Below are 10,538 nucleotides of genomic sequence, written 5' to 3' on the forward strand. Positions count from 1 at the left end.
TTCCTCTTTCAACAGTTTTTTATTTCGAAACATCGGCCAACATGGCCAGTTGGAGTCAACTTGATGCCCTTGTCGAGATTGGGTGCCTTTTCTTTTGCATATTGGCTTGTATCAAGTGAGAACCCTGTAAATCAGTCCTGCCTTCCCTTCTTTGCCTTAGTTTTAGAACAGAGTTAAACCGAAAAGGATTCAAAGAAAAGCAAATAATGGAATGGACAAATGAATTTAGACAAGAGGTATCCCTATCGGGGAAAAGAAAGAAAGACTTATCTGGAGTGAATACAGACTTCAATAAACATGACATGCCTCTTGGACTAGATGCCTGATCTGTGTAAACCGTCCAACTCTCAGAAATTTATCACAACTCTTGATTTGAGACTGAGAAACTTTGCCAGGACTATGTCGATGCCAGTGGCTGTGAGGATCCTCTTTTCGATCAGTGGCGCCCTTTGCGGGTTTTCACCAGCTGGCCTCTCTCATTTCTCTTCTCACCATCGCCTTATAGTGCTCTTTGTGAGTTTTCACTAACAAGACTCTCTCATTTTCGAATTTCTCTGCTTACCATCGCCTTATGGTGCCCGTGAGGTTTTCACCAATAAGTCTCTCTTATTTTATTTCTCTCATTTTGTTGTATCAGATCCGAGTAACTGTATCCTCCCATTTTGAATCTCTTTGCCGATTGATCGGAAGGACTTGAAAAGGATTTGGGTAAAAAGGATTTGGATTGAATTACAACTTTGGAACCTTTTAGACAAAACCATCGCCAAACCATTATAACATGTGCCCCAATTTCACTTTTGAGGGAATTTGGGTTTTTATTTTGGTGTGACTGAACCCCAGAGAGAGGCTGCTTACGTATCCTTTCGGAATTAAGTCAAACGTAGTTCAAGGACGAGAACTTTGTTTTTGATTCTCTTTTGTTTTGGTTTTGTTTTCTATTTTGGTTTCTTCTCTTTCTTTTTCCTTTCCTTTTTTTTTTCATTTTTCATTTCATTTTCTTTGTCTTTTTTTCCTTTTTTTTTTATATTTCTTTTTTCTTCTCTCCACAAGTGTGACCTGGGATTGGAGGAATAAGTATATAGAGTACCTAAAGAATGGGAAGCTTCCATCGAATCTTAAAAAATCGAGGACTCTACGTACGAAGGTCGCTCGATTCACATTGGCCGAAGATGGAACCTTATATAGAAGGATGTTCGATGGACCATTGGCAATATGTTTGGGACCATGAGATACTGACTACGTCCTACGAGAAATCCAGGAGGGCACCTGCAGAAATCATTCCGGTGCCGAATCATTGGTTCACAAAGTCATCAGACCAGGATACTATTGTGCCGATATGGAGAAAGATACAAAAGAGTTTGTTTGAAAGTGCGACAAATGTCAAAGATATACGCCGATGATTCACCAGCCCGGAGAGCAACTCCACTCAGTCTTATCCCCATGGCCATTCATGAAGTGGGGAAGAGATATCGTCGGCCCTCTGCCATCGGCCCCAGGTAAAGCTAAATTTATTTTGTTTATGACTGACTATTTCTCTAAGTGGGTTGAAGCATAGGCTTTCGAGAAAATTAGAGAGAAATAAGTCATAGACTTCATATGGGACCACATTATATGCCGATTCGGGATGCCTGCCGAGATCATATGCGACAATGGAAAGCAATTCGTCGGCGGCAAAATGACAAAATTTCTCGAAGATCACAAAATAAAAAGGATCCTGTCGATGCCATATCATCCTAGTGGGAACGGACAGGCCGAATCGACAAACAAAACCATCATTCAAAACCTAAAGAAAAGATTGAACGACGCTAAGGGAAAATAGAGAGAAATATTGCCCAAAGTCCTTTAGGCATATCGAACGACGTCAAAATCCAGTACGAGGGCAACACCATTTTCTTTAGTATACGACGCCAAAGATCTAATCCCGGATGAACTCGGGGAACCCAGCGTCAGGTTTCGATATGCAACGGAAGAGTCAAATCATGAGGCTATGAATACAAGCCTCGAATTGCTAGGTGAAAAACAGGAAGCCGCCCTCGTTCAAATGGCCGCACAGAAACATCGGATCGAAAGGTACTACAATCGAAGAGCCAATCTTTGACACTTCAAAATCGGGGACTTGGTTCTGAGGAAGGTCACCCTCAATACTCGATACCCAAACGAAGAAAAACTTGGTCCGAACTGGAAGGGACCATACCAGGTCCTCGATATCATCGAAAAAGGATCCTACAAACTTGGCATGGTGAATGGCGAACAATTACCAAACAATTGGAATATATCACCCCTCAAACTATATTATTGCTAAGGTACGACCTTCTCCATTTTCATTTATATTTTATACTAACCATTTGCAGGTGTTTAATCGAAGACATCAAAGGATTCTTCAAACGCAGAGTCCTTAGGTCTGAAAGCACGCGTTGCACTCTTTTTCCCTTAGACCGGTTTTTGTCCTAAATGGGTTTTTCCAGCGAGGTTTTTAATGAGGCAATCATTGTTCGTGCTAACTTAGAGAAATTCAACAGTATCCGATGCTCCTTTACAATCAACCTCGAATACTGAGGGGTATCACCCTCGGATAGTTACAAGGAAAATACTTCGTGTCAACAGGGTCTCGATAGATAAATTTTGTAGACGACCAAATGGCCAAATGAACCGTGTCCAAGTAGATTACTCGAGCCCTAATGGCAAAACATGTACGTATGTATAATCTATTGAAAGAAGTATTTTTCCTTACCAGATGTTCCATGCTTTAGAAAAATTTATACTTTACAATTTCATACTTATGATATATTAAGGAAACTGGCTTAAGGGCCGATCATAACTGAATTTCAAACAATTTACCCGATACTCGGGGACTGCCATCCAAAAAATCGACATGATCGAATTACTAAAACTCGAAATCGTAAGACTTTAAAAAGGCAATCCACTCGGGGGATTGATACTTAGAATAAGTTCAAAGTATAACAGGGGAACAAGCCCAAAAGGCGAATCCCAAGTTAAAGGCTACAACCAAATTAACATAGTTCGAAGACGTCCGATTTTCGTTATTAAACATGCCTTTGAATATTTTCACAAACCGATTAAAAAGGCTACCCTCGGCTAAATTTCTAAGGGCCTTGATAATATCGACCCCCGAAAACCCTAATGGGTACAATGTCGTTCGAACTCTCGAACAAATTCTTTATTTTATGCTAAGGCATTACGAAAGAAAGGGTCTTGATAATATCGACCCTTGAAAATCTTAATGGGTACGGAACCGTTCGAACTCTCGAGCAAATCCTTTATTTTGTGCTAAGGCACAACATAATTTATATGATTAAACAATAAACTTTACAAGCCGAAAAGGGAGAGAAAGTCATTCTTTTTGCTATAGCCGTATCAGCCTAATTCAAGAGCCTAAAGGGCCATTTTATTTTTGAGTTTGAAGAAATCATCCTCACTCGATTAAAACCTAAGGGTCACCCTACTCCGAGTTCGAGCAAGTACTCACTCATTTATAAAAACTATACTAGTTCAGCTTCGATCAAATTGCCTAAGCCTCGAACTTATGAACAAAATTTTCATAAGGCATAAATAAAATAAAATTTTCACAAGGCATAAATGAAATAAAGAGAAGTCTAAAAGGAAAGAGATCTTTTTATATATAAGAATATTTACAAGGTCCGATGAGGATCCTATACAAAAGATCAAAAGTGAAAATTTCTAAGGTTCCTGATCTTCTCCGGGGGCAACTACTTCTCCATCGAGGTCCTCCCCATTCTTGGACCTGCTCTTGCTGCCATTATCATCACCATCATTGGAAGTGGACAGCGCTCCAACTTTGGCTTCGTGCTCTCTAGCCTTTACTATCTCGTTGGTAAAATCGAAACCTCGAGCGTGGATCTCCTCGAGGGTTTCCCTCCGAGATTGGCATTCGGCGAGTTCGGCAATCTAATATGCTTGAGTTTGAGCGATTTCGGCTGCCTCTCTCGCTTGGACTTGAGCGGCTTCAACATCAGCCCGGTAGGCGGCCACGATCGAATCTGCCTTTGCCTTTTCAGCTTCAGATTTGGCCTTGGCAAGTTCGGAAGCCAACCGAGCCTCGAGCTCCTCTATTTTCCTTGCTTGAGCCAAGCTCTTCTCCTTCATACCTTGAAGCTCACTTACGACCGATGATTATTGGGCTCGAGCAGTCTCTTTTTCTGCAGCAAAGCGGTCCATACCTTCTTTCCACCCCAAGGACTCCGCCTTTATTATGTTGACCTTATCGCGGAGCTGCTCGATCCTCTCGACCTTCTACTGCAGCTGTGAGTTCGAAATTTTAGCCACCGTTCCTGAATCGAGCCCATGAGCTTTTAATATTTTCATTACATGCTCGATCAGGTCGGTCTGATCTTTGTGAGCCGTGGCCAATTCGGCTCGGAGGTCCTTGATCTTTTCTTCTTTTTGCTTACCGAGAAAGTTGAGGGTATTCCTCTCCTCGGTAAGCGTTTGCATGTCGGCCTCATACCAACTCAGCTCGGCTCGAGACCGAGAAAATGCTTCTCAGTGAAGCGCTGAGGCCTACGCAGAAAGAATAAAAGAAGTTAGACAAAAAGAGAAAAATTAACACAAAGGTAATACCAACAAGGGGAGATAAGGCTTACCCGATTAAGAACTTGCTGCGTTTCATTGAAAAGGCTCGATGCCTCGCCCAAGTCCTTCCTCGAGACCTCCAAGTCACTCAGGCCGGTAGCATCTTCGACCTCGGTAAAGTAATCACGGAAGGGGTCCTCCCTTCCATGGGCTCCTTCGATAGAGAGGGTCTTCAAGGCCCGAGCCTCTTGAATCATCTCCTCAGAAAACGAGGGGAGCAGCGGGGAGCCTCCAATTTCTATTGCCCCAAGTAGATCACTTGGGGCGTTCTCCTCATCTCGAGGGGCCTCAACAGCCATACCCATCGTTGGCTCAGTGTGGTGGGAGGCATCTTCGATCCTCGATAACTTGGGGACTTCGCCCAAGTCTTTTCCCGAGACCCTCTTATCTCGAGACGGAGTCTCTGTAGCCTTCACCGATTCAGTGGCCTTTGGAGCCTCGGTGCTCATTCCTACTCGGGCCACCAGCCCAAAGTCGTCTTCTTCCACTTCTTCGTCTTCCTCCCTTAGACGCCGAACAGACTCTTCGGTCAGGAGGATGATGTTCTTCCTCGGATTACGAGCCACCTTCCTCTTAGGTTCTAGATCCTCGGAGGGTGAGGACTTTTTCCTCTTTTTGTCCTTCGCCAGTTTCGGTGCCGGGATCGAAGTCTCCCTCTCACCAGATAGGGCCCTCATAACAACATCTTTGCCAATGTCTGTATGAAAGGAAATTAAGTAAGAAATGCTTTGATAAAATCATTAAAGATGTGGAAAAAAGGTTTACCATGAGTTTTGGATTCCTATCGGCCCTTTGATAAATCGCGCTATAAGCGCTCGACATACGAAGAGGTTGATGCCAGGTCCCGAACCCAGCTCTTGAGGTTAGGAATTATACCGGACATCCAAGCGACCGCTACATCACGGAAGGGGATATCGATGAGAAGAAGCAAAGGAACAAAACAATAAATAAGAGTTAACAGTGCGATTGTACTTACACTTCATATTCCATTTCTCGGGAAATGGCATCTTCTCGGCCTGGATTAGGTCGGAAGTCCTCATTGAAACGTATCGGCCTATCTAGCCTTGGTCCTTGTCCTCGTCTATGCTTGAGAATAGCATTTGGGTAGCCCTGCGTTGGAGTTTTATTAAGCCACCTCGATAGAGGCGAGGGCTGTATAACCTGATGAGATGGTCGAGAGTGAAAGGCATCCCCTCGACTTTGCTCACAAAGAATCGGAGCAGAATCACAATTCGCCAAAAGGAAGAATGGATTTGGCCTAGGGTTATTTGATACTGACGGCAAAAATCAACAACGACGGGGTCGGGAGGGTCCAGCATGAAAGGGTAAGTATAAACACTTAGAAACCCTTCCATATGGCTGGTGATGTCCTCTTCGGGGGTCGGGATCACCACCTCTTTGATCTCCCAGTTACAATCTTTCTTTACCTGCTTAAGGTATCCCTTAGTTATCGAGTATATATACATCGACATTGGCTCTTAAAATCGGAAATGAGGACACACCTCTCGGGAACACACTCCTCAGGGACCGGCTTGTCTTGTCGCCGGCCGGCCGCAATGAAGAAGCGTTTTCCTTTTGAGGAACAATTTTTGATGTTTTTCCCATTTTGTATGGATTTGAAGTTAAAAATAGATAGAGATGATAAGATTTGGTGTTTTGAGAAGAGGTTAGCAGTAAAAATGGTAGATTCGCAGATGAAGAAATTAAAAGATATAAAAAGCTTTGAAGATTGAAAATGTGAAAGTAAAAGTTCAAAATGGTGGAAAGAGGGGCTATTTATAAATTTCACAATGACAGTTCAATATTGGCGGTGGCCGACTATCGACTGACATACATTTAATGCCTTGGTAACTGTACAGACGGGACATTTCAGTCACTTCCGTCGCTTACGTCACAAGGATGGCATCATGACAGACCGAGATAGAAAATCGAAGGTTCAATTCGTTTCTTGTCATTACACTCTAAAAAAAGAGAGGGGACTATCTGTATACAGTTAAAACCGGGCCCACCCGATTTTACTATTTGACCAAAATCAGGAGTATGCATCGAAGGACGGCCTCGTAACGGAATAGGACATATCACGAGGATAAGGTAACGAGTTCAGAACCGAGGTACCTGTCAAGATCGAGACTAGTAGCGATCGAAGCCAAGTGAGACAGATATCGAGCAAGATCGAAGATAGCATAATAACAGAAAGGCAAGATATCCGTGGCTGGTCGAGGATCATGGCGTAAATCTCGGTGACTGGTCGAGGATCATGGCGTAAATCTCAAAACGGATCAAATCAGAAACGGTTGATTAGCTAATCATGGGGTTTCCTTCTGTAATTAGAATTGTACCATAAGTAGAACTCCTCTACTATATAAAAGGGGGGGAGGGGAGGTCTAATCATTTGTAACACACCATTGACAGATACAAAAAAACAATATAATTCTTCTCGTTCTCACCATTGTTCATCAGCTTGTTATACTTTGATAATTCTTGCATCGACCAGTTCGAGGGTGTCCAAACTCGAGGGCTGAGTTTCATTCTAACACTGGTTTGCTTTACTTTATTGTTAATTTCTATTACTCATCCTCACATTTATTCATTTGTATTAAGTGAAATCACGTGTCCTTAAAACCATATCATAAGTTTAATTGTTATCCAATTTTAAGGGTAAACAGTAGGAAAAATTGGTTTTACACTTTATATCATGATACTTAATTAACTTGAATTTAGAAGTCCTTATATAGCCAACATATTAACCCAGAAAAATGATAATAATATATGAAGATTGCTTCTCTTACTACATATATATTTACATTTGCCGTGTTGGTATATATCATGACTTCAAATGAAATATTTATTAATATACAATTAATAAAAAAGTAAAACAGTAGAAGTAAATTTAACGTACGACAGAGTTAGTACTAAACCTCGGAGCAATCTTCCTAATTAAGAGTTAAGAAGGTCAAACAATCTGTTGGAGCTAACCATCTCAAAGCTATTTAAGAATATATTACCCTAAAAATAGTGTCATGAACGAGGATATTCCATTTCTTTTAACTTACCGTTATTAAGAAAATAAAATAAAAACAATAACTCTAAATTCATGACCTACTAAGATTCTAGCTGCATGCCCTTTATATTACTCTATCTAAATGAATTTCTTAATATTTTGGCCTTCTTCATAACTTAAAGAAAATCAAAGGGACAATGGAGTTAGTAACCAAACTCGGATAATTTAAAGGAAATTAATTAGTTTTTTCTTGCATGGACCTATCTATCCCATTCCATAAACACCTAATTTTTCTTATTTTCTACACGAAAAGATGATACAATAATAAGACCCACACACTCAGTGCAATCCCACAAATGGGATATGAGATACACGAAAAGATGATGTCGACCCTAAAACAGTTACTAGTTGAATATATATATGTGTGATGAACATCGCTATGGACAAGCTCGAATAGACAATAGTCTAACAAAATTTGCTTTTTAATTTGGTCGATGACAACAAAAAGGAAAGACTACTCATAGCTGTTTAGTAGATGTATACGGTCAAAATCAGTTTTTGACTTTCGTATAATTAGTCAAGATTGGAACATAATGGACCGAATGTCATCTTCATAATATCGAGATGAGATCCGAAACCAGGTTATCGAGCTCAAGATTCAGGGACCGATTAATAATGAGTTCGAAGTCAATATCAAGCTATGATATGAAGTAGTGTTATCGAGCTCAAGAGCCAGAGACCGACCAATACCGAGCCCGAGTCAATACCGAACCCGAGTCAATACCGATCCCGAGTCAATACCTATCCCGAGTCAACATCGATCCCGAGTCAATATCGAGCTCGAGTTAATATCGAGCTCGAAATCTGGAGATCGACCAATACCATGTCGGACCAAGATCGAGCTAAGAGACAAGAGCCGTTATAGCCACACTAAGGGAGAGAATCTCGGCGGGAATTAAGGAAAAGCTAATTAACTTATCTATTATGGGATCCCCACTATGTATTTTTAATTATATCCAAAGTAGGATCCCTCCACTATAAGAAGAGTGAGTATCATTTCTATAAAGAGATGGGACATTGAGGCATCTATACACTCTCATATTAAGATATTATTGAGATTTACAGATATATAGAAAAGATTATCCTTTTTTGAGCCTTGTACATTGATTCATCTTGCCTGTTCATAAATCATTTTCTTCTCAGTTTGATTTGTATTTTATTCCTTTTTACAGTCAATATTCGATATTTTTCTACTTACTTTTCCAATTTGTGCCAAGTTATACCACGTATCCTTAGAATTACATATAAATTCAACTCTATCCGTTTTTCGGGTAAACAGTTTGGCGCCCATCGTGGGGCTAAGGATAATAGTGGTTATTTGGTACGAATCTCTGTGAAACACACTATTTTACACTTTCCCTTGGAAGTATTTTTAATTTCAGGCTGAAAACGACGAATTCTCAATCAATGGCCCTACCTATCGACAACGAAGCTGGCCTTCAAGATGAGAACAACAACTTGATGCCCGAGGATGAAAGGCCGCTCGTTGATGCCGTTGAAGCTCGGGTCGAAGTTCTAATAGACGTTAATTCATATGTGGCCATCGAATCAAACCAACGTTCCGACCCTGAAAATATCATTCATGGTGGAACTCGATCTGCAGCTCGAAATACCCAAAACGCTGAGAAAAACGGAATCAGCTTGCGTATGATTTTTAAAATGTTGCAAGCTTAACATGTAGCAATAGCTCAGTTGCAGAGCCAAACCCAGGAACCGAGCAGGCCGGAGCCCAGTCCATCCCGAGAAGTCACCCACAGAACGGGGCCAGCTGTAGTAAGGTCAAATGAACAAGAATCAGGGACTAATCCTGAAATTGCTAAGATACTCGAGAAACTGATAAAACGAATAGAGTCAGGAGAAAGGAGGATCGAAGCAAACGACAAAAAAAGTGGAAACGTATAATTCCAGGGTTGATCAGATCCCGGGGGCACCACCAGTATTGAAAGGCTTGGATTCCAAAAAATTCGTACAAAAGCCCTTCCCCCCAAGCGCAGCTCCGAAACCGATCTCCAAGACGTTCCGCATGCCCGAAATTCCTAAATATAATGGAACGACCGACCCCAACGAACACGTCAACTCTTACACATGTGCCATTAAAGGGAATGATCTAGAAGACGACGAGATCGAATCTGTATTATTGAAAAAATTTGGTGAAACCCTTTCAAAGGGGGCAATGATATGGTATCATAATTTACTGCCTAACTCTATCGATTCTTTTGTTATGCTTGTAGATTCTTTCGTAAAAGCACATGCTCGAGCCATAAAGGTCGAGACCAGGAAGTCGGACCTTTTCAAGGTAAGACAAAAAGATAACGAGATGCTAAGAGAATTCGTATCTCGTTTCCAAATGGAACGAATGGATCTACCACCAGTCACAGGCGATTGGGCTGTTCAAGCTTTCACTCAAGGTCTAAACGAATGAAGCTCGATGGCTTCATGATGGTTGAAGCATAACCTAATCGAGTACCCAGCTGTTACCTGGGCTGATGTACACAATCAGTATCAATTGAAAATTAGAATCGAAGACGACCAGTTAGGTTCTGGGTCTGTTATTAAAAGGGACATCAATCAAGAACCAAGGCCGATCAGGGACCGATACTGACCTTATAGTGGAGACCATAGGGGCAACGGACCAAGATGTAACCCCGTACAAGGTGATAAAAGAAGTGATCGAGGCTAAGGGTCTCGGGGGCTAATGAACAGGAACGAGTTCGACAGGCATACCGGACCTAAGGAAGCACGGCGGTTATCAGAATATAACTTCAACATCGATGCATCCGCCATCGTGTCAGCTATCGGATGCATCAGAGATACTAAATGGCCTCGATGTCTGCAGACCGATCCTGCCCAGAGGAATCCCAATCAA

The sequence above is a fragment of the Nicotiana tomentosiformis genome, chromosome 3, assembly GCF_000390325.3.
Source record: "Nicotiana tomentosiformis chromosome 3, ASM39032v3, whole genome shotgun sequence".
In the NCBI taxonomy this organism is placed as follows: Eukaryota; Viridiplantae; Streptophyta; class Magnoliopsida; order Solanales; family Solanaceae; genus Nicotiana; species Nicotiana tomentosiformis.